Source organism: Chlorocebus sabaeus, chromosome 17 (genome assembly GCF_047675955.1).
Source record: "Chlorocebus sabaeus isolate Y175 chromosome 17, mChlSab1.0.hap1, whole genome shotgun sequence".
NCBI classification, from domain to species: Eukaryota; Metazoa; Chordata; class Mammalia; order Primates; family Cercopithecidae; genus Chlorocebus; species Chlorocebus sabaeus.
The window spans coordinates 27,504,537-27,527,840 of record NC_132920.1 but is presented as its reverse complement, the minus strand read 5'-3'; the positions used below and the strand labels follow the sequence as shown (position 1 = coordinate 27,527,840).

General features: G+C 41.5%; 2 non-coding genes and 1 pseudogene across 2 annotated transcripts; all 3 read left to right on the top strand.

Annotated features, from left to right (window-relative positions):
* Nucleotides 1-6,708: 6,708 nt before the first annotated feature.
* On the top strand, nt 6,709-6,780 carry TRNAQ-UUG (transfer RNA glutamine (anticodon UUG)). The gene has a single exon. It is a non-coding gene; the product is annotated as a tRNA-Gln (tRNA).
* A 4,683-nt stretch (nt 6,781-11,463) lies between these two features.
* TRNAQ-CUG (transfer RNA glutamine (anticodon CUG)) lies at nt 11,464-11,535 on the top strand. The gene has a single exon. It is a non-coding gene; the product is annotated as a tRNA-Gln (tRNA).
* Nucleotides 11,536-21,779: 10,244 nt separating this feature from the next.
* Nucleotides 21,780-22,270, top strand: LOC119626716 (probable ribosome biogenesis protein RLP24 pseudogene; annotated as a pseudogene).
* Nucleotides 22,271-23,304: the final 1,034 nt, after the last annotated feature.

Below are 23,304 nucleotides of genomic sequence, written 5' to 3'. Positions count from 1 at the left end.
TGTATGTTCTATTTACTGAGATAGGAGAAAACCAGCCTTAGGGCTGGAAGTGGGACGTGCTAGCAGCAATGCTGCTCTTTATGCACTGAAAATGTTTATGGAGATGGTTGCATATATGGACATCAAAGCACAGCACTTTTCCTTAAACTTATTCATCACACAGAGATCTTTATTCATATGTCTTCTTGCTGACCTTCTCCCTACTATGATCCTACTGTCCTGCCACTTTCCCCTTTCTGAGATGGTAAAGATAATGATCAATCTGTACTGAGGGAAGTCAGAAACCGGTGCCAGCCTGGGTCCTCCATATGCTGAGCGCCGGTCCCCTGGACCCACTTTTTCTTTCTCTATACTTTATCTCTGTGTCTCTTTTCTCAAGTCTCTCGTTTCACCTGATGAGAAATGCCCACAGGTGTGAAGGGGCAGACCATCCCTTCACGTCTAAAAAAAAAAAAAAAAAAAAAAAAAGATTTTTCTCACAGTTCTGGAGGCTGGGAGTACAAGATTCAGGTCCCAGAATGTTCCATGGCTGGTGAAGTTCAGGTCTCTGCTTCCAAATTGGCACCTTGTGTCCTGTGTCTTTAGGGGAGGGTTGTGGGGGGTTAACACTATGTCTTCCCATGGCAGAAGGGCAAAAAGGTATGAACTCCCTTCCTCTGTCAAGCCCTTTTATAACAGCATTAATTCATTCCTGAAAGCAGAGCCCTCATGACTTAAACATTTTCCAAAAGACTCCACCTGCCAACCTTGTTGCACTGGGGCTTAAGTTTCCAACACATTAATTTTGGGGGACACATTCGTACCATACCAAAGAAGGTCCTGCAAACCTGACATTCTCCCTAGCCTGTCTTCCTCTGCAATGTTTCCATGAGCTTCGGTTGTTATAACCTGGATATACTGATGGAACACTTCAAGCAGGGATTTTATTTATTTATTTATTTATTTATTTGAGATGGAGTCTCGCTTTGTCACCCAGGCTGGAGTGCAGTGGTGCAATCTCGGCTCATTGCTACCTCCGCCTCCCAGGTTCAAGCGATTCTCATGCCTCAGTCTCCCAAGTAGCTGGGAGTACAGGTGCACACCACCATGCCCAGCTAATTTTTGTATTTTTAGTAGAGATGGGGTTTCACCATGTTGGCCAGGCTGATCTCAAACTCCTGAGCTCAGGTGATCTGTCTGCCTCGGCCTCCCAAAGTGATGGGATTACAGGCGTGAGCCACTGCACCCGGCCTTTTCAAGCAGAGATTTTATTGGGATGTTTGCATCTGAGGGATATATTCACAATAACAAAACTTATAAGAAAATAGTAAAGCTAGAACTCATTGTGTCAATTATAGTGGAAGATGTGCCTAGACTTAGAACTGACCATAAATTGTTAATCAGAAATTGCTTTAGTAAGTAACAAATCAAAGTAAATGAAACAGCCTGGTTACTAAGGAACAGTTTCATAATTTTGAATGGGATTAAAACTTGTCTCTCTTACTTTTGTCTTAAACAGCCACGCTGGCAATCCAGCATGAACTAATGGTTCCTTGGTTGGTTTTGGGCTACAACTCATTAACAATCATCATGCTCAGTTTGCCTTTGTTCCAATTCCAAGCAGGCCAACCACTTTCCCATGTACATATTGTAACTGCCCAAGGGGTTAACCTTGCCCGCTGCCTAGACAGAGCTGATTCATGAAGACAGGGGAATTGCAAGAGAGAAAGAGTAATTCACACAGAGCTGGCTGTGCAGGAGACTGGAGTTTTATTACTCAAATCAGTCTCCCCGGGCATTTGGGAAGCAGAATTTTTAAGGATAACTTGGTGGAGGGCGGCAGGAGCGGGGTAGAAGCCAGTGAGCCAGGAGTGCTGAATGGTCAAAGATGAAATCATAGGGAGTTGAAGCTCTCTTCTTGTGCTGAGTCAGTTCCTGGGTTAGGGCCACAAGATCAGATAAGCCAGTTAATAGATCTGGGTGGTGCTATCTGACCCATCCAGTGCAGGGTCTGCAAAAAATCTCAAGCACTGATTTTAGGAGCAGTTAGGGAGGGTCAGAATCTAGTGGCCTCCAGTTGCATGACTCCTAAACCGTAATTTCTAATCTTGTGGCTAATGTTAGTCCTACAGAGGCAATCCAGTCCCAAGGCAAGAAGGAGGTCGGCTTTGGGAAAGGGCTGTTACCATCTTTGCTTAAACTATAAACTACAAACTAAGTTTCTCCCAAAGTTAGTTCAGCCTATACCTAGTAATGAACGAGGATGGCTTGGAGGTTAGAAGATGGAGTTGGTTAAACTCCATCTCTTTCACTGTCTCAGTCATAATTTTGCAAAGGCGGCTTCAATATGTGTCATTAAATGGCTGGAATTTTACTTTGTATTATTTTGCATTTGACAATTTTTTTTTTTTTTTTTTTTTTTTTTTTTTTTTTTGAGATCTGTTGCCCAGGCTGGAGTGCAGTGGCTCGATCCCTGCAACCTCTGCCTCCCAGGTCCAAGAGATTCTCCTGCTTCAGCCTCCCGAGTAGCTGGGATTACAGGTGCGTGCCACTGCACCCGGCTACTTTTTTGTATTTTTAGTAAAGATGGAGTTCCACCATGTTGGCGGGGCTGGTCTTAAACTCCTGACCTCAGATAATCCGCCCACCTCGGCCTCCCAAAGTGCGAGGATTACAGGCGTGAGCCACCGTGCCTGGGCCAATTATTCAATTATTTAATATCTGAGAAATATAAGAGGTTAAGAAAAGCTCTGAGAGAATGTCGTCTATTTTATTTATGCTTATATTATGGCCAGGTTATATTTCTTTTTTTTTTTGAGATGAGTCTTACTCTGTCCCCCTGGAGTGCAATGGTGTGATCTCGGCTCATTGCAACCTCCACCTCTTGGGTTCAAGAGATTCTCCTGCTTCAGCCTCCCAAAGTATCCCAAGTAGCTGGAATTACAGGCCTAGAGTTTTAAAAATTTAAAAACTTTTAAATTTTAAAACTTATGCCTACGTTTTTGCAAAATTTTTAGTAGAGACAGGGTTTTGCCATGTTGGCCAGGCTCGTCTCGAACTCCTGACATCAGGTGATCCACCTGCCTCAACCTCCCAAATTGGTGGGGTTACAGGCATGAGTCACCGCACCTGCCAACCAGGTTATATTTCTATAGTCTTTCCAAATTCTGGGAACGAACCCCACTTGACGCCTACAACACTAAATTCCCACAGCCCCAAAAGATGCACTCAAATATTGGAGCAGTTAGCACAGTTCAGACTATCAAATGTGTTGACCTGGAATCTCATTTTCTATATGGACAAGAAGACTACAGACTGAGAGTTTTAAAATAAGATTTTGCCATTTAAGAGAATTGTGCTGCAGGAAGGAAAGGAGGTGAGAAAACCTACAGGCTTAACCAAATAAATGGATCTAACCTCCCATTCAGTGGCCACCAGATCTTCCTGTTCCTCTCCATGCAATGAACAAACATAGGAGCTAGAACCTGGTTCCTTGGTTTAAAAAAGAAAAAAAAGAAAAAACAGCCAAAACTGAGGATTTAAGGTCATCTTGACCTTTGTGAGATCACCACAAAGAAACAAATGCCATTTTGGCCACTGTGTGATCACAAACAAGTCAGTGACACTCATTATACCAGTTTCCTTATCAGCAAAATAGTGGTGAAAATCAGCCTCGTTTTATCAGGAAGTTGTATGATTAAGACAATAAGATATATTTAGGCCAGGCGTGATGGCTGATGCCTGTAATCCTAATACTTTGGGAGGCCGAGGTGGGCAGATCACTTCAGGTCAGGAGTTCAATACCAGCCTGGTCAACATGGTAAAACCCTGTCTCTACTAAAATTACAAAAGTTAGCTGGGCATGGTGGCATATGCCTGTAATCCCAGCTACTCGGGAGGCTAAGGCAGGAGAATCACTTGAACCCAGGAGGCAGAGGTTGCAGTGAGCCAAGATTGCGCCACTGAACTCCAGCCTGGACAACAGAGCGAGGCTCTGTCTCAAACAAACAAACAAAAAAGACATACGTAACAGGGAAATAATTATCATCATGCATTAAGAGGAAAAGAATAATATAGCAATTACTGCAAATTATATTTATAAGTGAGGAAAATCACTGTAGAGCCAGTAATTTTACCTATATATGACCCCATCAGCCAACTTAACAGAAATTAATTTACTTAACAAAAAACATTTATTGAGCACTTAATATATGAGAGAAAATATATTTGCATTGAGAATACATGGTGAAAATAGCCTGCTAAAATTCCTGTTCTTGTGGTACTTTGAGGTGGGATTAAATTCCATAACATGTCATCACCTTGATAAGTGGTTTAGATAAAAACACAGCAGGAAAGGGGACAGGGAACTGGAGATTGCATTTTTAAGGAGGGTATACAAATGAGGTCTCATTGAACTGTCATTGGCATAAAGTGGTGAGAGAGTATTGCTATCTGGGGGAAGCTGTTTGAGGCAGAAGGAACTATGAGTGCAAAATACCAGAGGCAGGCCTCTGCTTAGCATGTTCTGGGAACAGCAGGTTAGGCCATAGTGGTTGGAGCAAAGAGAGCCATGGGGTGGGTAAGAAGTTTTGAGCTTCATCGTCCACCTTTTTTGCTCTTAGCCTCAAAAACCTGCACGTTTTCTAAATAGCTGCTGAAAAAATGCACCACAAAATAAGAAAGAGAAAGTGCTTCTGCCCCTGCTAAGATCTAGATCTAGGAAAGCAAATGATATTCTTGTACAATGATGCATAAAGGGATAAATTCTAATAAAGGAGTCTTGTTCTCAGCCATACCCTATCACCAAGACCAGTGCCTGAAATGCATACTGAGTGATTGATACCCAACAAATGTCTCATTATTGCTTCCTGTGATAACAGTACATAGCACATAGAGGGTATCTTTGGAGGGATTTTCTTATCTCTAATCATCTACCTAAAGTTTTTTACTTTTCCACATTTTATCCCACTCTTTCAGACTCCCAGGCCAACAATTTTGTAAACACCATTTTTGAAGATACGTAACAAAGGAAACATGAACACCGATATTCACTAAGGCATTATTTATGGTGGCAAAAAATATGAGATAGGCTTGTTGGGCAACACAGAGAGTAGTGTGAACCCAAAGTATCTGAAACCAGTCTCAATCAATTTAGAAATTTTATTTTGCCAAGGTTAAGGACATGTCCGTGACACAGCCTCAGGGGCTCCTGACGACATGTGCCCAAGGTGGTAGGGGCACAATTTGGTTTTATACAGGGAGACATGAGACTTCAGTCAATATGTGTAAGATGTACATTGGTTCAGTCTGAAAAGGGACAACTCAAAATGTGGGGTAGGGGGAAGGTTCCAGGTCATAGGTAGACTACTAAGAGACAAAAGGTTGCATTCTTTCGAGTCTCTGATTAGCCTTTCCCTTAATACACAATTTACATATGAGGACAGATAGAGAAATAATCACTTATTCCTTAGTCCTCTTAGTGAATCTGCATTTTTACATAAACAATAGGGCAGAAGAAGCAATTGGATATGCATTTGTCTCAGGTGAACAGAGGGATGACTTTCTGTCCTGCCTCTGTGAAGACAAGCTATGAACTTCCATTGCCAGGGTGAAATTCAACAGAACTGTTTTAGGGTAAAGATCTTGAGGTCCACAAAGAATTTCTTTGTGGGCAAATTGAGAGGGAGGTATGTAGCTTAAAAACAAAAAAATGAAAACAAAAGCAAAAAAACAAAACAAGACCAAAAAAAACTTTGTAGCTATCTTATTTAGGAATAAAATGGGAGGCAGGTTTGCCTGTCACAGTTCCCAGCTTGACTTTTCCCTTTATCTTAGTGATTTGGGGTCCTGAGATTTATTTTCTTTTTACAGTAGATAGATACAATCCCTGTTTCTGGAGTTATTCTGGTTATTATTACTGCATAACAAGCTAACCCCTAACTTGATGGCATAAAACAAGCATATTATATTCATGGATTCTGTGGTCAGGAAATAGGACAAAGCACAGCAGGGATTGCTACCTCTGCTCCAAGATGTCTGAAGCATCAGGTATAAACTCACCAGTTTAGGGTAATTCTTGGGATAACCACTGAGGACTGGGATCATTTGGAAGCCTCCTCACTCACACAGCTGGTAAATGATGCTGACTGTGGCACTGGGACTACCAGCCAGAGCATCTACATATGTGGCCTGAATTACCTAACAGTATGGTGGCTTCCGAGTGGTCAGACTTGTCATAGAGTAGCTCAAGATTCTGAAGGCAAGTCTCTCAGGACATCGAACCAGAAGCTGTGACTTCTCATTTCAGAATAAAAGTCAAAACCCTAACAAGGTCCTACACAGCATTGCAATTGTATGTGAGAGGATGATTCAGTGGGAGAGTACAAACAAGGTTGGGAGCACAGATTTTACTGTTAGAAAAGGCCCCAGAAAACCTAGATGAAAGATCCAAGGTCGTTTTGCAAAAATTGTGCACTCCTACGGTTAATTCTTTATGCAGTATTGTCCTGAGCATTGCAAGATTTCCAGCATCTCTGGTTCTGACCTGTGAAAGGCAGTTGTACCCTAATCATTGAAACAAGCAAAACACCCAAGCATTTCCAAAATACTCCTGTAGAGGGCAGTACAGTTTTGTTTAAAAGCTCATTGTTTTATATTTAGCAGTTAAGAGCTAGTGACTCAGGGATAAATACTTGTCAGAAGAAGAGTTTACCAAATAGGTTTGTGTATGGCCCCATGGTGTAATGGTTAGCACTCTGGACTTTGAATCCAGCGATCCGAGTTCAAATCTCGGTGGGACCTTCTTGGCTCCTTGTTTTTTCACTTCTCCCACTTATCTTTCTCTCAAAACTAGAGTGCTTCCTTGTTATCCAGTCCACCATACGTCATAGTATCTGCTTAGCAGTAGTATCTATGTTAGTCCTCAGAAGTGTGAGACCACCTGTGGAAGCAAGCCCTTGTGCACTATCAACACTACCAGGAACAACTCCCCAATTCTGTAACCTGTGCCCAGACGCGTATGGGAGAGAGGCGCCTGTCTGAAATGTCTCCCCATGTCTTGATTCCTAGAAAGGAATGTATGTGTGCATAATAAATAAATGCCTGTTTTTAAAAGAATGACCACATTACTCTATCACTGGAAAAAAAGGTGTCTGACGTGAGGAGTGATAAATATCTGATTTGAGGTCAACAAACTTGTAGTGGTACTGTTCTCCCTCCAGGCTTCACTTTTTCCATGGAACGCTTTCAGTGAGGATGGGATTCAAGCCCACACATGAAAAGTGTAAGGGATTAGCAAATGGTCAGGCCACCTCATCCTATCCTGGTTGCAAATTTCTTAAGTTCTTTCTTTTGGTAAAGCCTCTGCACTTTAAGTTGATAGGCATGGTACTGTTCAAACTGCTCGTAGCAGCTCATCAGCGCACAGGCCTTGCTGTCATCTCAGAGACTGTCACACAAGTCCTTTCCCTTTTGCTTGAGACAGCTTTTTACATTTGAGTGATTGCTGCCCTAACTTGCACACATCTCTAGCCTCATCCATCACCATTCCTGCCACACACAGAGCCCAAAATTAGCTTCTAGTCACCAGCCATGGTAAAATTATTTCTATTCTTTAATTTTTCCCTCTCTCCTCATTTTCTACCTGCAAAACATTTTTGTCCTCCCCTCTACCCTCACGTTATGAGAGCTAGTTCTTTTACTCATTCTTCAAATATTAACTTAGACCTTCCAAACCTTCTTACTGATGCCTTCACTGAACTCCCTTTACAGGAGCTTACATGCCCATCTATGTCTCCTCAACACCCTAGATCTCCTTCTCACACCACCTCATAATTTAATTCTCATTTAATAAGCTCTCCCTCTTACTCTAGACAGCAAGTTCTCCTAGGGGAGAGATCAATACTGTGGTCTTTTTCACCTTTCATTTCTCAGTTTCATTGTGCCTGGCTCATGTTAGGAGTTCAAAAATACTTGCTGAGTGCATAAACTTTTATCTAATGTGATTTGATTATCCTGGAACCCAGGGTAGCCTGTCTCCATTTGGTTACACATCTTTCTGCTCTGCTTCTTCACAAGTTTCTTTTCACTCTTTTTCCTTCACTGATCCCAAGTCTACATCCACTCTAAGAACAAGTCTTCGCCCAAGACTGGAGCAGAAGTCTCCCTGGGATGAATTTCAATTATGACAATGTCTTAATGAGGGCTTTCAGTTAATAGCTAAAGTAGGGATGGGAGGTATATGATTAGATCACTATATTTTCCACGTTTTTGGAAGATAATTCACCTTGGAAGGAAGGTTCCTTTCACTACATTCTTGGCCAGTGGTCCAGAAGTCCATACATGCCTAGTTTGGGTACTTACCGGTTGTAGGGAGCCCAGGGCCTGACACCAGCCTAGCCTCGGGAAGGTAGTAACTAAACATTCTGGATTAAACTGAAGATTTTTTTTTTTTTTTTTTTTGAGACAGAGTCTCGCTCTGTCGCCCAGGCTGGAGTGCAGTGGCGCGATCTCGGCTCACTGCAAGCTCCGCCTCCGGGGTTCACGCCATTCTCCTGCCTCAGCCTCCTGAGTAGGTGGGACTACAGGCGCCCGCCACCGCGCCCGGCTAATTTTTTGTATTTTTAGTAGAGACGGGGTTTCACCGTGGTCTGGATCTCCTGACCTTGTGTAAACTGAAGATTTTTTATTGCTACCAAAAAGCAAAGATTTAAGATAAATCCTGCGTCCTTTCTGAGAATACAGGGAGAAGACAGTAACCTCTGAACCCAGCGCTTACTCTCACCATGCTCAATAGAGTTTCAATTTGCTGCTCTCATCACAGTTGGTCTGAGAAGGCTATGGGAGATAGCAGAGGAAAAGCACAGATGTATTCTTTATGCTAACCCAGAAGTCACTGCTCAAGACACAGGCACCGTTCTACACGTGGTGCACTTTTTTTTTTTTTTAAACCTATCAGGAATCCCACAAGGTCAAGAACATTGGGACCGGGTTCAGTGGCTCATATCTGTAATCCCAACATTTTGGGAGGCCAAGGCCAGTGGATCACTTGAGGTCAGGAGTTCGAGACCAACCTGGCCAACATAATGAAACCCTGTCTCTACTAAAAATACAAAAATTAGCTGGGTGTGGTGGCACACGTCTGTAATTCCAGCTACTTGGGAGGCTGAGGCACAAGAATCGCTTGAACCCAGGAGACGGAGGTTGCAACGCAGTGAGCCAAGATCATGTCACTGCACTCCAGCCTGGGTGACAGAGGAAGGTTGTCTCAAAAAAAAAAAAAAAAAAAAAAGGAACTATTTTCCTCTTTCGCATTGGAAATTGTGATTGAACTAGTATATTCCTGTCTGGCTGGTTATGTAGAGGGACAAGAAATCTATGGAACTTTCTCCACTCAGGTTTGAAATCATCCTCTCTGTAAGGACTTTTTTTTGTTTTGTTTTGTTTTGTTTTAACGAACTTTTCTTGTCTCCATCACGGTTTGAAAGTTTGGAATCTCCCTTGGAGGATTTTTACCCTCTCTCCTGAGAGTTTCCTGCCACCTCTGTGCAACGGGACCGTCCTTGACCATCCTGGACCTTAAGGAAATAATGTATACAGCGGTCCATTTCTAAGACAAAGTGCCTTAAATCTTCTTAGGTAAGCAAAATACAGAAGAAACAGGATATATGAGGCCCCTGCTTGAATAGCGTCGCCTGCTTGTCGGCCCCTCTCTCCTTCCCGCCGCCCCTTAGTTGCCCTCACTCGAACCAAAGTTCAGTCTAAGATGAAAGTTTACTAGTCTGCAAAATAGCTGGTTTTGTCTGTTCTTATCAGCCTGTCCAGCTACTTAGGTCATGAGTCAAATACTTGAAGAGCCCCTGAGCTAACTAGGATTGTAATTCTTTGTGGGCTGCAACAAAAATGCAGCAAGACAACCCTAAAGGAACACCTAAAGCCTCTACTCAACAATCTATAGGCGATATCTGGGAAGGTTGTGACCCCATCGTACTCACCCTATGAGGAACCCCGGGAGGGACCTGCGCACTAGGGCATAAATTAGTTGTTCAAAGTGTGCTGGGTGTGCCTGCTCATCAGACAACCGATCTTGCAAGACCGTTGTTAAACTCTCACTTTTGCTGTTCTCCGGGTCTCTGAGTTCATTCTTTGTGTTTGGACGGTGAATTTGTTTCTCACAGACCTAGTCTAGTCCCAACCCTAGACCTAGTCCCAACCCAGCTTTCCAGAAAACACTGAATTTAAAGATTTTGCCTAATGACAGCCAGTTGCAAAAATTCCGTTGCAAAGAAATCCAGCAGGAATCCTGATAAAAGAAGTCTGTATTATTTGCAAGGAGAGTTACTGGGTTGTGGTTTTCTTGTTTGTTTGGCGTCGGGGGCTGGGGGGTAGGGGCGGTGCTCCTTATCATCCACAAGAGGGCGCCCGCGGTCCTTGAAGACGACTTCCAGAGTGTCCGTGTGTCCGTTTAAAAATCTGAAATCCCGGAAACCAGCCCTAACCTGCAAACTATTAGATTCAATTTGCACTAAGCACGCTCTCCTTGAACAGGCATCGAATCCAGGTTAAACTACTTGGAGCAGAGCTGAATTCCTTTCTACCATTAAGGAAATTGCTGAAGCACTCGCTTCTAAATGTGTACTGAATATCGTGGCGCTCCTAGTCAGCTAAAAGCCACCAGGAGGCGTTTATAAAGATGCTAGAGTAGGGCCGACTGAGAACATCTCCAGAGACCCATCACAGCAATCAGCTGTGGTGTAGGGGGTGGATTTTCACATTACGGGCTCCCGTGTATGTGCGAAAAAGGGGCTATGCGAAGCAGGGGTGGAGAATCTTTTTTGTGTCCGTTTGGGAGTCTCCCCTGAGTATATTTCCGGTTGGTGAGCCGGCAGTAGGAGGCCCGTGGGGCCCCGCGCTGTCCTGGGAAACTCCCGAGGGGCTTTCCCCCTTCCCTTCGCCCTCTCAGTTGAGCTCCCAGGAATGCTGGGATTTTCCTCCAGTCTCGTCTTGCAAGTTCACTTATTTCAGTTTTCCGTAAACACCAACGTCTCCTCTGCGACTTTGGAAAATCTTTCCATGCACGTCCTCAAAAGCTCCATACACCACCCTAATAAACGACGATTTTTGTGAAGCAATAGGATCTGATAACAAAGCAGAATGAAAGATCTCAGGTCTCTCACAGGCTCCTCACCTGTAAAATAACGACAATAGTTCGCATCTCACCAGGGTTCTGTGAGCGTTTCATGAGGTAACAATACAAAACACTAGTCACAAAACCTGGCACACGGTAAGGGCTCGGTTTTGTTTGACAACTTCACTTGTTTTCCAGTGCAGAAACAGAGGCCCGAGGGGGCACCAAGTTTCTGAACCCCTTGGAAGAAAAGGTCTGGGGTGCGAAGGGTGGGGTGTGCTGACGTTGGAAAACCAAATCAGACTTTAGAAAGGAAGAACTAGGTCATGAAAGACTGTAGGGTATTTTTTCAGTAGGTTGGCCCCATGGTGTAATGGTCAGCACTCTGGACTCTGAATCCAGCGATCCGAGTTCAAATCTCGGTGGGACCTAGCGTTGGCTTTTAAGTTTCTGTCACGTAATTTCTCTATGCTATAGAAGCAATCATGCCATTTCTACACAGCTTTCTCATTCCTTCCCAGAGCTCTTACTCACGAACACATGAGTTTAACGGGTGGGGGAGGTTTTATCTCTTTTGTTTAATGATATATTTTCAAAACAATTTTATTTTTATGTATTTATAAGTACTTAAACATATACACTTATTTTTTATTGATTGCATACTACCACCATTAAATTTAAAAACAACTAAAACCAGAGGAAAAACACTTAAAATACAGATAATTACTGGTAATGACTAAAAATTATATATCAATTTTAAATCTGTTTCAGAATGTTATGATGGTGTGATCAGTCAGTCATAGCCTTTAAGCATAAACGTGTAATATAGTGGGTTTAAAATTCTATGGCAGATGTGGAATAGAAATATCTTTTAAAGATAGAAAAAGAATTTATGCACATTTTCAACTGTTAAATAAAATTATGCTAAGTATAGTGTTAAAGAATTCTAGTACCTGCCAAGTTGTTAGCTTTTAGGTTCCAATGCACAAAATTCACTGAGTCATTAGACACTTCTAATTTGTATTTCATCAGATGCTGGCAATTACATGCTTTAGAATGATTTAAATTTGTAAAGAAACATTTTAGAACATCACTGGAAAGCAATGTGTGAAAGTAGAAAATTATTTTTACAATTCTTAAAGATTCCAAGGGATTAAAATAGCTTAAAGACACTGTTTTGATGAAAATAATACCATAATAGGACAAAGCAATTCCCTTGTCATCTCATACTCAGACTCTTTTGTTTCTATTTTTCAAATGCATTTTTTTCTGTAAATTTCCTATTTGTGTACATTTGATTTAAGATGGTTTGTATTTTTATTGTGATTTTTGTAGACATTCATAGAAGCATATTTTTATTAAGCCATTCTTGCTCAAATATGTCTTATGTAACAGTTTCCAAGTCAATATTTTTTTCTTCTGAGTTCTCTTAATTTCCACTGCATGTTTTGTTGTTTTATGTTTTGTATTTAAATCAGTAATCTATCTGAAACTGAATTTCTTACACACTTGAGAGATCTGCCTTTGTTTTCCTTCATAGGTAAAGTTAGCTGTGCCATCACAATTTATTTTAAAATCACCTTTGGGCCGAGCTTGGTGGCTCACGCCTGTAATCTCAGCACTTTGGGAGTCCGAAGCTGGTAGATCACGAGGTCAGTAGATCGAGACCATCCTAGCTAACATGGTGAAATCCCGTCTCTACTAAAAATATAAAAAAATTATCCGGGCATGTTGGCATGCACCTATAATCCCAGCTACTAGGGAGGCTGAGGCAGGAGAATCGCTTGAACCCGGGGGGCTGAGCCTGCAGTGAGTCGAGATCTTGCCACTGCACTGCAACCTGGAATCTTTTGATTAGTTTTTTTAATACACTTTATATCACCAAAGCATTCGTCCTCTATAGTATTCAACATTTTCAGGCACAGGGAATAAAGAGATAAAGAGGAAGAGGTTGAAGACTCAAATATTCCATTTTGTAGTGTCCAGCTTCCCATAAAGAACTAAGAACCCGTTAGGCTGTTGATGAGCTTACATATGAACCAGTAGCCTGGAGTGCAGAAAACCCAGGAGTCGGATTCCAATGCTTTGGCCCAGTGGTTAGTTACCCTACTCATAATGAAGATGTTGGCGCCATTAAGCATAACAGAGTTTCCTTGGTGAACCCTGCAGGCTTTGAAGAGATCCAGGAAACAACAATAGGTCACAAACAGACCTTGGTGACTTTTGACATTCATTTGAGATATTTGGAATATGTCCCAAAGTTGGGCCAAGCTAAAAGATAAACATTTTCTTAAAACAAAAAAAGATATTTGGAAATACGATAAAGCTCAAGTTTGTATAACAAAGCTTAATCTTGAAAACAATGGTTAATTTGAAAACAAGGGTTAATTTCTCAATGACATCTTTTGATTTTCATAATCCACACCTCAAGGGCAGTCTGGCCTTCCCATTTTTCTTTTTCCTTGTCCCACTATTCCCTTTTCCTTCTCTATTTCTCCCATTAGCCCTGTTTTGTTTTCTTTATTTCCTTTCCAGCCTATGGACAAAGTAAACCAATGATAAAATATTGTCTTTGTGCTCTTTTTAAGTATATTGAAGGACTACATTTAAGGTTTGAAACTGTCAGAAGCACTAGAATCACAGCAAGCTTGTTTATGACTTGTAGCTAAAGACCTACAGATTAAATGGCAGTTTCAAATCCTAAAGTTCCATGGATGTGTTTACAGTATGCATGAATCTAAGAATTTGTGTGGGTAAATTTCATTCTAAACTGTGATACATCTGAAAGGATGACAATAAGTACAATTAATGACACCCATTGCCTTCACTATCATTTTTTTAAAAAAATTTTTCAGCCAGGGCCAAAGCTGAATGCTACCAATTTTATAATAATGCACAGTTATTAGACAAGTTTGTTTGTTTGTTTGGAGACAGAGTCTCGGTCTGTCACCAGGCTGGCGTGCAGTGGCCCGATGACGGCTCACTGCAACCTCTGTCTCCCGGGTTCAAGCGATCTCCTGCCTCAGAATCCCGAGTAGCTAGGACTACAGACACGTGCCACCACGCCCAGCTAATTTTTGCAATCTTAGTAGAGTCAGGGTTTCACCATATTGGCCAGGATAGTCTCCATCTCTTGACTTCGTGATCTGCCCACCTCGACCTCCCAAAGTGCTGGGACTACAGGTGTGAGCCACCGTGCCCAGCCCAAGTTTTATAAATCTCGATGCCATTTGAAAACCTATATGTTTGTGAGACCAGGAGTGTGGCTCGTGCCTGTAATCCTAACACTTTGGGAGGTCGAGGCTGGTGGATCACCTCAGCTCAGGAATTCGAGACCAGCCTGGGCTACATGGCAAAACCCTGTCTCTGCCAAAATACAAAAATTAGCCAGGCGTGGTGGCAGACACCTGTAATCCCATCTACTCAGGAGGCTGAGACAGGAGAATAGCTTGAGCCCGGGAGGCAGAGGTTGCAGTGAGCCGAGATCGTGCCACTGCACTCCAGGCTGGGCAACAGGGTGAGAATCTGTCTGAAAAAAAAAAAAACAAAACCGAAACCTATACGATTCTGATTGATAAAACAATCTCACAGAAAACAATTTGACAAGATAATTCCTCTAACTTTACAATGAATGGCAAGAAAATGCAGCAGAAAAAAATTATCACTGATGAAAGGACAGAGCTCAAAGTAAATTTACTTGGGACTGCTGTTTCAACAGGATTGGTAATTTGCTAATCAGTTTTCTAGTTCTTAAATTCCTTTTGCTTATAAGCATTCAAATGAAATTGACACCACCATAACTGGTTTTCAAAAGCATTTAGGTCTTTTGAGGTAGCATCATGATTTATATGTAATTATAAGCTGATTTATTTCCTAAAGAGAGAGCTTTTTCTGATTTTATATTGCCTCTGATTTATCATTAAAAACTAAAACGAAAACCTGGATGCTGGGGAATGTAGTTCATTTGTAAGAAGGCTCACTGCCTTGTGAACTCAGATGGTTAGCGGGCAAAAACAAAACCAAAACAAAACAAACAAACAAACAAACAAACAAAAAACACTCCCGGCAGAATTCAGACTTTCTGCATGAAGTTTGCCCCAAATAGAAACACACACTTGAGAAAGTCTTGGATTTTAGCTCATCTGAATAGCACAGGTGAGAATGTGCTTCCGTCATTGAGTTTCTAAGCAAACCAAACCCAGAACGAGGCTGGCTAACAATTGTTCATGACTTGCAAGCACGGAAGCAGGAGACAGAGTGAAAATTCTCCTCCTGGAATTCCAAACTGTAAAACCCTGGAGGTGGCGAGGGAATGATCCTAACAAATGGGAAGATTTCAGACTTTCATGGGGAGACTTCATTATATTTCTCATCTAAAACTAACAAGACACAAAAAATCTTTTCCAACACCAAAGGTGAAAATCATCCCAGCTGATGTGGCCTGGGGAAGTAAAGGTCAGTTTCCCAAATGCAGCGCATGCGACAATGCATGACCTGCAATGTGACAATGACAGCTTTTCAGAAAGATATCTACTTGCACTACCAGGGCCTTGCACCTCCCAGTCCCTGACCAGACTTTCCCCTGAGCAAAGCAGCGATGAGGGCAGCAGAATGTAGTCTTTCTGAGAAGTGGAAAGCAGTCAGGATTACTGAGAGGACAAGCTCTCCTTTGTGAAGCCTTGGGAATGAAATGGCTGGAATGGAAAACAGGTTCCTTATAAGTCTTTGCTTACTGTGGGTGAGGCCTCAAAATGTTCCATTCATTTCCACAAACTTTTGATAACTCCTCCAGGTGCTGGTCACTGAAGCAGAAGATGAGGCCTCTGCAATTAATGACTAAATGTATACAACTAAATATAGAATCACTGCCGGGCACGATGGCTCAAGCCTGTAATCCCAGCACTTTGGGAGGCCGAGACGGGCGGATCACGAGGTCAGGAGATCGAGACCATCCTGGCTAACACAGGTGAAACCCCCTCTCTACTAAAAAAATACAAAAAACTAGCCAGGCGAGGTGGCGGGAGCCTGTAGTCCCAGCTACTCGGGAGGCTGAGGCAGGAGAATGGCGTAAACCCGGGAGGCAGAGCTTGCAGTGAGCTGAGATGCGGCCACTGCGCTCCAGCCTGGGCGACAAAAGCAGACTCCGTCTCAGGAAAAAAATAAAATAAAATAAATAAATATATATATATAATCACACTTGTGGATCTCTTTCTCCAGAGGCCACTGGCCAAAAATGATGTGAACTAGAAAATTTTCCATCATGAATTCAATCCCCACCATGCAAAAGAAAGGTCCCCATCTTTCAGTGACTCCACAAGTTCTTCTATTTTAATCATGGTTAAACATGAGCTCTTTAAAAGCAACCAGGGTTGGGATTAGTGAAGAAAGAAGAATGGGGAGAAGAAATTTGGGAAAAACCAGTGCAGACAGCCTTGGGGCAAAAGGTAAAACTGAGCCATCCTGGGTTCTGGTGAAGACCATAACTAGGTGAAAGTCTTATCCCCAGCAAAGTGTTGATGAACTGTTATCCTGACCCAGGCACTGTATTAAGCAATGGGGACTCTAAAGGGAACAAGATCTCAAGACTGGTCCCTGCACTGGGGGAACTTGCTAGAGGGTAAAAGGGAGATATCAAAAAGAAACTAAAACATGTGGTGTTATGATGACAGCAATTTGGGTGCTGAGGAATCATAGATGGAGGCAGCTAATCTGAGATAATGGAAGCCAGAGAAGTCTCACTAAAGTCTAGGTTGAGATCAGAGGAATAAGCACTGAAGTAAAGCAAGTAAAGTGAGGGCAGAGGAGAGGGCTAAAGAGTGTTGTGGGTAGAAAATGTAAAGGAGGAGAACATGGAGTTTGGGCAAAAAAAAAAATTCACCGTAGCTTATACTTGGAAGTCAAGCGTGAGGACTGAGGGTAGAGATGCAGCAGGTTAGGGGAGCATCATCAAAGTTTAAAGTGCTCCCTGGAGCCTTCCCTACTTATTTGCTAGTCTGCACACAACATTCTATTTTAAGCAAGAGTCCTCCCTTTTCTCCATTTTACTTAAATGTCTATCATTAATATGGACTCACAGCATCTTTTTCCCCCAGTGGTTTATAACTCATTATTGTCCTTAATTATATTGGTGTTGAACTTTACCCATATTTAATTAGGGAGAGCCCCTTTTTGGGAAAATAGCCTTTGCCTTGCAAGAGTAAAGCCATCTTGAAGCAAAACAGTCATAATGACTAATATTTGACTCCTGCATACCAAGGCATTCTGCAGCAAGGTCAAAAACAATGTATGTAGCATGAATAACCCCTCATAAAGATGCTTATTTAACTTCCCCAGTGGCCATGGGTTTTGCAAGACAGTCTGAGGTGTGATCAGTTGTTCATGTTTTACTCTAAAAGCTTGCAATAGAAAGGATACTTTCCGCAGGGCAAGTGTAGGGATCCACCCTCTGGGGCTGCAGCCCAAAATGTGCCTTCTGTTTTTAAGTCCTTATTAAAGGTTTCTTTCTGAGAAACTGGATTTGTCAACCTTTGTTTGGCCTCCCAGCTCCCTGGGCCTTTGGAGGTCGCTTTGCCTATACCTGCTTATAGTGGAAAACCCTTCGAGTGGCTTCTGGATCCTTGTAGCTTGCTACCATCATTCTTTTTTTGTTTTGTTTTTTGAATGAGATGGAGTCTCACTCTGTTGCCAGGCTGGAGTGCAGTGGTGTGATCCTGGCTTACTACAATCTCCGCCTCCCTGGTTCACGCCTCCCGAGTAGCTGGGGTTACAGGCGCACGCCACTACGCCCAGCTAATTTTTTTTTTTTAATTATTATTATTATTTTTATTTTTAGTTGAGACGGGGTTTCACCATGTTGACCAGTATGGTCACGATCTCCTGACCTCGTGATCCGCCTGCCTCGGCCCCCCAAAGTGCCACAATCATTCTTTTGAACATGCTTTTATTTTCTGCATAACAAGTTGTTCCAGACTTAATTTGCATCTACCCTGCCCCAGCCCAAAATTCAATCATTTCTCAGTAATTTCCTGATTTCTTTCAGTGGGGAAGAGTATTAGAGAGGAATACCCGGGGAGTTAGTGTACTAACTGCCTCTATGATATCTGCTTCTTGGTCCTTTTAATGGAAAAACCTAGGAAATACATGTGCATGTATACACATATAATCATATGTACTTACACATGTGCATGTGCATATACACACATATTTGCATGTATTCATGCCCATACAAGTACATACACATATTTTAGAAATCATGAGCTCGGCTGGGCGAGGTGGCTTACGCCTTTAATCTCAGCACTTTGGGACGCCAAGGCGGATGGATCACCTCCGCTCAGGAGCGCGAGACTAGCCTGGGCAACATGGTGAAACCTCGTCTCTACTAAAATAAAAAAAATTAGGTGAGCCTGGCGGCATGCGCCTGTAATTCCAGCTACTGGGGAGGCTGAGGCAGGAGAATCGCTTGAACCTGGGAATCGGGGGTTGCAGTGAGCCGAGATTGTGCCACTGCACTCCAGCCTAGGTGACAGATACTCTGTCTCCAGAAAAAAAAAAAAAAAAATTATGAGCTCACATCCATACCTCCCATTTCTATGCATTCGTCTCTTCAGGATTCTTACATTCTCCCGTTCTATATTTTTATGTGTCCCTTTTCCCAAATTGAAATCCCTAATTCCAACAAGATTAGCATATTTACTCACTTGCTCTATCATATAATACATGTACGATAGTTCTGGAATTGCTTTGCCCATCTACTAACAAAAATTATCCATTAAAAGAGATTCAGTAGGTAGTTGTAACAACTAACCAAATAAATAAATAGAGTTAAAGATTTCTTTGCATTTCTCCATACACACACCCCTGTCCCCCTACCATCCTCACTCTCTTGGCCAAAGAGTGAAGGTGTACTGTCAGTTGCGCTGTCCACAAATTATGTTCTTTTCCTTTCCATGTAGTCATAATATGGAATAAAATTGAGTTCATTTGCTTTAACTTGCTTTCAACCTTAGTTTTCTCCAGTCCCCATCCTTAATATTAGTTTTTGAAAATGTAGGTTGGCCGGGTGCGGTGGCTCATGCCTGTAATCCCAGCACTCTGGGAGGCTGAGGTGGGTGGATCACCTGAGGTCAGGAGTTTGAGACCAACCTGGCCAGTATGGTGAAACCTCATCTGTATTAAAAATACAAAAACTAGCCAGGTGAGGTGGCACGTGCCTGTAATCCCAGCTGTTCCGGAGGTTGAGGCAGGATAATTATTTGAACCTGAGAGGCGGAGGTTGCAGTGAGCCTGTATCGCTCCACTGCACTCCAGCCTGGGTGACAGAGTCAGACTCTGTCTCAAAAAAAAAAAAAAAAAGTAAAATATTCACACGCTTTCAAAAGTTAAAGGTCTAACGAAAGGTAAACTCAGAGAAGTGGCCTCCCATATTCCTTGCACTCCATTTCCCCCAAGTCTCTTACCACCATTTTAGGTAACTGTTAACGGTGGAGGGTGTCCAGGTTCTGGCATCTCGAATGAAGAATTGGACAAAATGCACAAACAAAGCAATGAAGAAATAAAAGGTTTTATTGAAAATGAAAGTACAGTGTGGGAGCGGGCCTGAACAGTGGCTCAAAGGCCCCCGTTACAGAATTTTTGGAGTTTACCCCCTGGAGAATTCTATTTGTTACTTTGGAAGCCCTATGTAAACGGAGAGGATGAGGTAAAGTTACAAAGTCATTTACAGCATGTGCCCTATGGAGAGGATATTTCCTGTTATAGCTGAAGTATGAACTGGCCTTATGTTCCCTGCCTCCAGACCTTATTTTCCTGTCTCATCTCCTCCCTGAGAGATATGATCCCCATAAATCTTTATGGGAGCAAGAGGGACTGATGGTCTTTTTTCTGTAACTGCTTCATGCTACCTTGGGGTTTAGTCCCTACCTATTGGGGATCATGGAACTCTCTCCCTGTTCTGTCTAGTGGAGGGTAGCTTCTTGATGGCCAGGGGTGGTGTCTTCACATGGAGCTGGCTGGAACCTTTGTTTCATGATCATCTGAAGCTTGATGGTTTCTAAGCAAGAGGAAATGAATTTGGTTAAAATATTTAATGGGAACTTCGGGGGCGGATATCTATGCTGTCAGAAATGTTTGTTATAGAGATTTGCAGGAGAAAAAACAAAACCTGGTTTGTTCTAGAATCCATGTGTTTCCTTAAAGTCTTAGCAGAAGTAACTCCATTTTGGTTTGGTTTGGTTTGGTTTGTTGGGGCCTAGTGCATGAGCCTAGTCCGAAACAATAGCCTCCCAGAATTTTGTTAAAAAAAATCCCCTCTTTGGTCAGGTTCTCAGTTAGGTGAGAGTGTAACCAAAACTTGGGGCCTTAGTGCTACTCTCAGTTACCATCATTTTGGGCTTCTGGTCTCAGTACATCATTCATAGGTTAAGGGGTCCTCATGGTTGCACATTTCCTTCAGCTCTTATTATTCCAGTTGAAGAAAGACCATTTGACATTCTAGCGATGGTTGCATACAAGCATTTAAAACCTTTGAGGGAATACAGTACACCAGGGAGAGTAGTATTATGACTATTGGGAAGATGATACCAAGAGTTTGGAGTGTGCTGCTCACCCAAGGTCTCCATAAACCAAACCTTCTAAAATCAAATAGATCAAAGGATCAGCTAGATAAAGAGAGTTCACTCACTTGACTGAGCAATTTCTTTGTCAATCCTCTACCACTGAATTTCCACATAATCATCATTTGATGTATTTCTCCATGGGCCACAAGTGCCAGCAGCTGCATAGATACTTCTCTGTTTAGCCAATTCTATCATAAGTTTCACAAGAGAATTTAGAGTCTATTGTGTAACTATAGCCTTTACAGTAGAATTTGCTATATGACCTATTGTGAGGGATATATTTCTAATCATTGCTTGCTTCTTTTACTTTAAACCATGGAAAAAGGACCTAACAAACGATGTCTTTTTAGAAGAGTGAAGGCCTTCCGGCAATGTTCTCTATAACCCATGATGTGGGTTAAGAGGTGTGAACCAATGTTTTGTTTTTGATTATGAGGCAAAGCATGTACCTTTAAAGTTTCTTGCCTACATTGGGCCTTCATCTTTTATCTATCAAAGTATAAGTTTATCCATGTAAAAAGCTGACTAAAAACTCCTTCACAAATAAGAGTATACACCATAAGTGCCCATAACAGACACCTTTTCCACTTCTATTTTTTGTAGAGGCACGAGCAAGAAAAAAATATTCAAAGATAAGTTTCATGACAGTAGAAATCTAAATCTGTGAACTTGAGAAAAGCTGTTCACATTAAAGATGTCATCCTCTTCTTGGGAGAAATTTCTCTGGTTAGTTTTATCTTAAGGTTTCCAACGGGTACACAGCTCCAAGAGCTCGGAGGGACCCTTCTCAGTTGTGAGATTATGAACTCAAAGTTCAAGGTCCCAAAGTTTTGTTGTAGTGTGAATGGCAAGAACAGTCTTTTTCTGATGCTTCTAGGAGATTCAAACCATAAAAAGCTTTCTTTACCTGTTGAAAATACATTGTAGCATAATAATCTACTGTTACAACATCAGCCCTCTTGCAAAGGAAACCTTTTATACAACCAGAAAACATGCACTGAAAATAACATATGAACTCTCAAGCTTGGTATTTGGTTGGTGGGGACCCATGCAGGTTCAACATGTGTATCGAGAAGTGTTATTTCTGTTCAGGGCCCATCTACCCTGGTCAGGGCATGATGTTCATCCACAATGATTGCAAGGTGTTCAGATTTTGTAAATCTAAATGTCATAAAAACCTTAAAAAGAAGTGCAATCCTCGCCAAGTTAGGTGGATCAAAGCATTCCAGAAAGCAGCTGGTAAAGAGCTTACAGTGGATAATTCATTTGAATTTGAAAAACGTGGAAATGAACCTATCAAATACCACCAAGAGCTATGGAATAAAACTATTGATGCAATGAAGAGAGTTGAAGAGATCAAACAGAAATGCTCAGCTAAATTTATAATGAACAGATTGAATAAAAATAAAGAGCTACAGAAAGTTTAGGATATCGAAGAAGTCAAGCAAACATCCATCTTATTCAAGCCCCTCTTGCAGGTAAAGGGAAGCAGTTGGAAGAGAAAATGGTACAGCAGTTACAAGAGGATGTAGACACGGAAGATGCTTCTTAAAAATCTCTGTAACCATTTCTTTTATGTACATTTGAAAATGTCCTTTACAGACTTGGAACTGCTAAATTATTAGTTTATTTTTTACATAAGGTCACTTAAATGAAAAGTGATTAAAACATATCTTTCCTACATTGCCTTCTGCAAAATACCAGATATTACGAATGTTAGATTGCATCTCAGTGTTAAATCTTCACTGACAGATCTACATATGTAAATCAGGAAAATTCTACTTCTAACTATAGAAGTGAATTGTGGATGTAAAATGGTTATGCCATTTTGATAATGACACGAAGCAGCATTTGTATAATAACTAATGGCAAAAATTCATGGCTAGTGATGTATACAATAAAATATTCTTTGCAGTAAAATATTCCCTTTATTAATGTTATAGAAGGGGGGATACAACAAGGAACTAACAATTTGTATGACAGTGTCAAATGTTATTTTAATTTTAGTATTTCCTGTTTTGCTTTAGTTGTATCTTAGAAGAGCATAATGACATTGTTTGATGACGCCTAATTATGCTGGACTGTTTTGACCTGGTTTAACCCTTCTGATAGGTAGTTGTGGATGTTGGGGATGAGAACTGAATAATCTTTGCCTGGAGCGACACTGCACTCTAGAATTTCCAGTTGGGAGAATACTCAGTTCTAACTTGTGATTCCTGGTAGAACACACTTTATTTTTCTAGCGTAGCAATGATCTAGAAGCAGAGGAATCCTAGTGTCTTTTAAAAGTTATTACATGATTTTATTTTAAAAAGCTCCTGTTTTTGGAAAGTAAAATTTATGGGTATAACATCTGTTCATTATTTGCACATAAAATAAAACCATTTAAAAAGAAAAAAAAAAAAAACAGAAAAAGAAAATAACAAATGAATAAAATTCCTTTATAAAATGTTTAAATGGCCAGCCGTGTGACCAAATATACCTGAACTTTGTTTCCCCAGGAATATGGCATCAAGCATTGGTTATAAACTATTTTAAACAACTTCAGTATTAGCTGGTTTAACATGAAATTATTTTCTTGATATT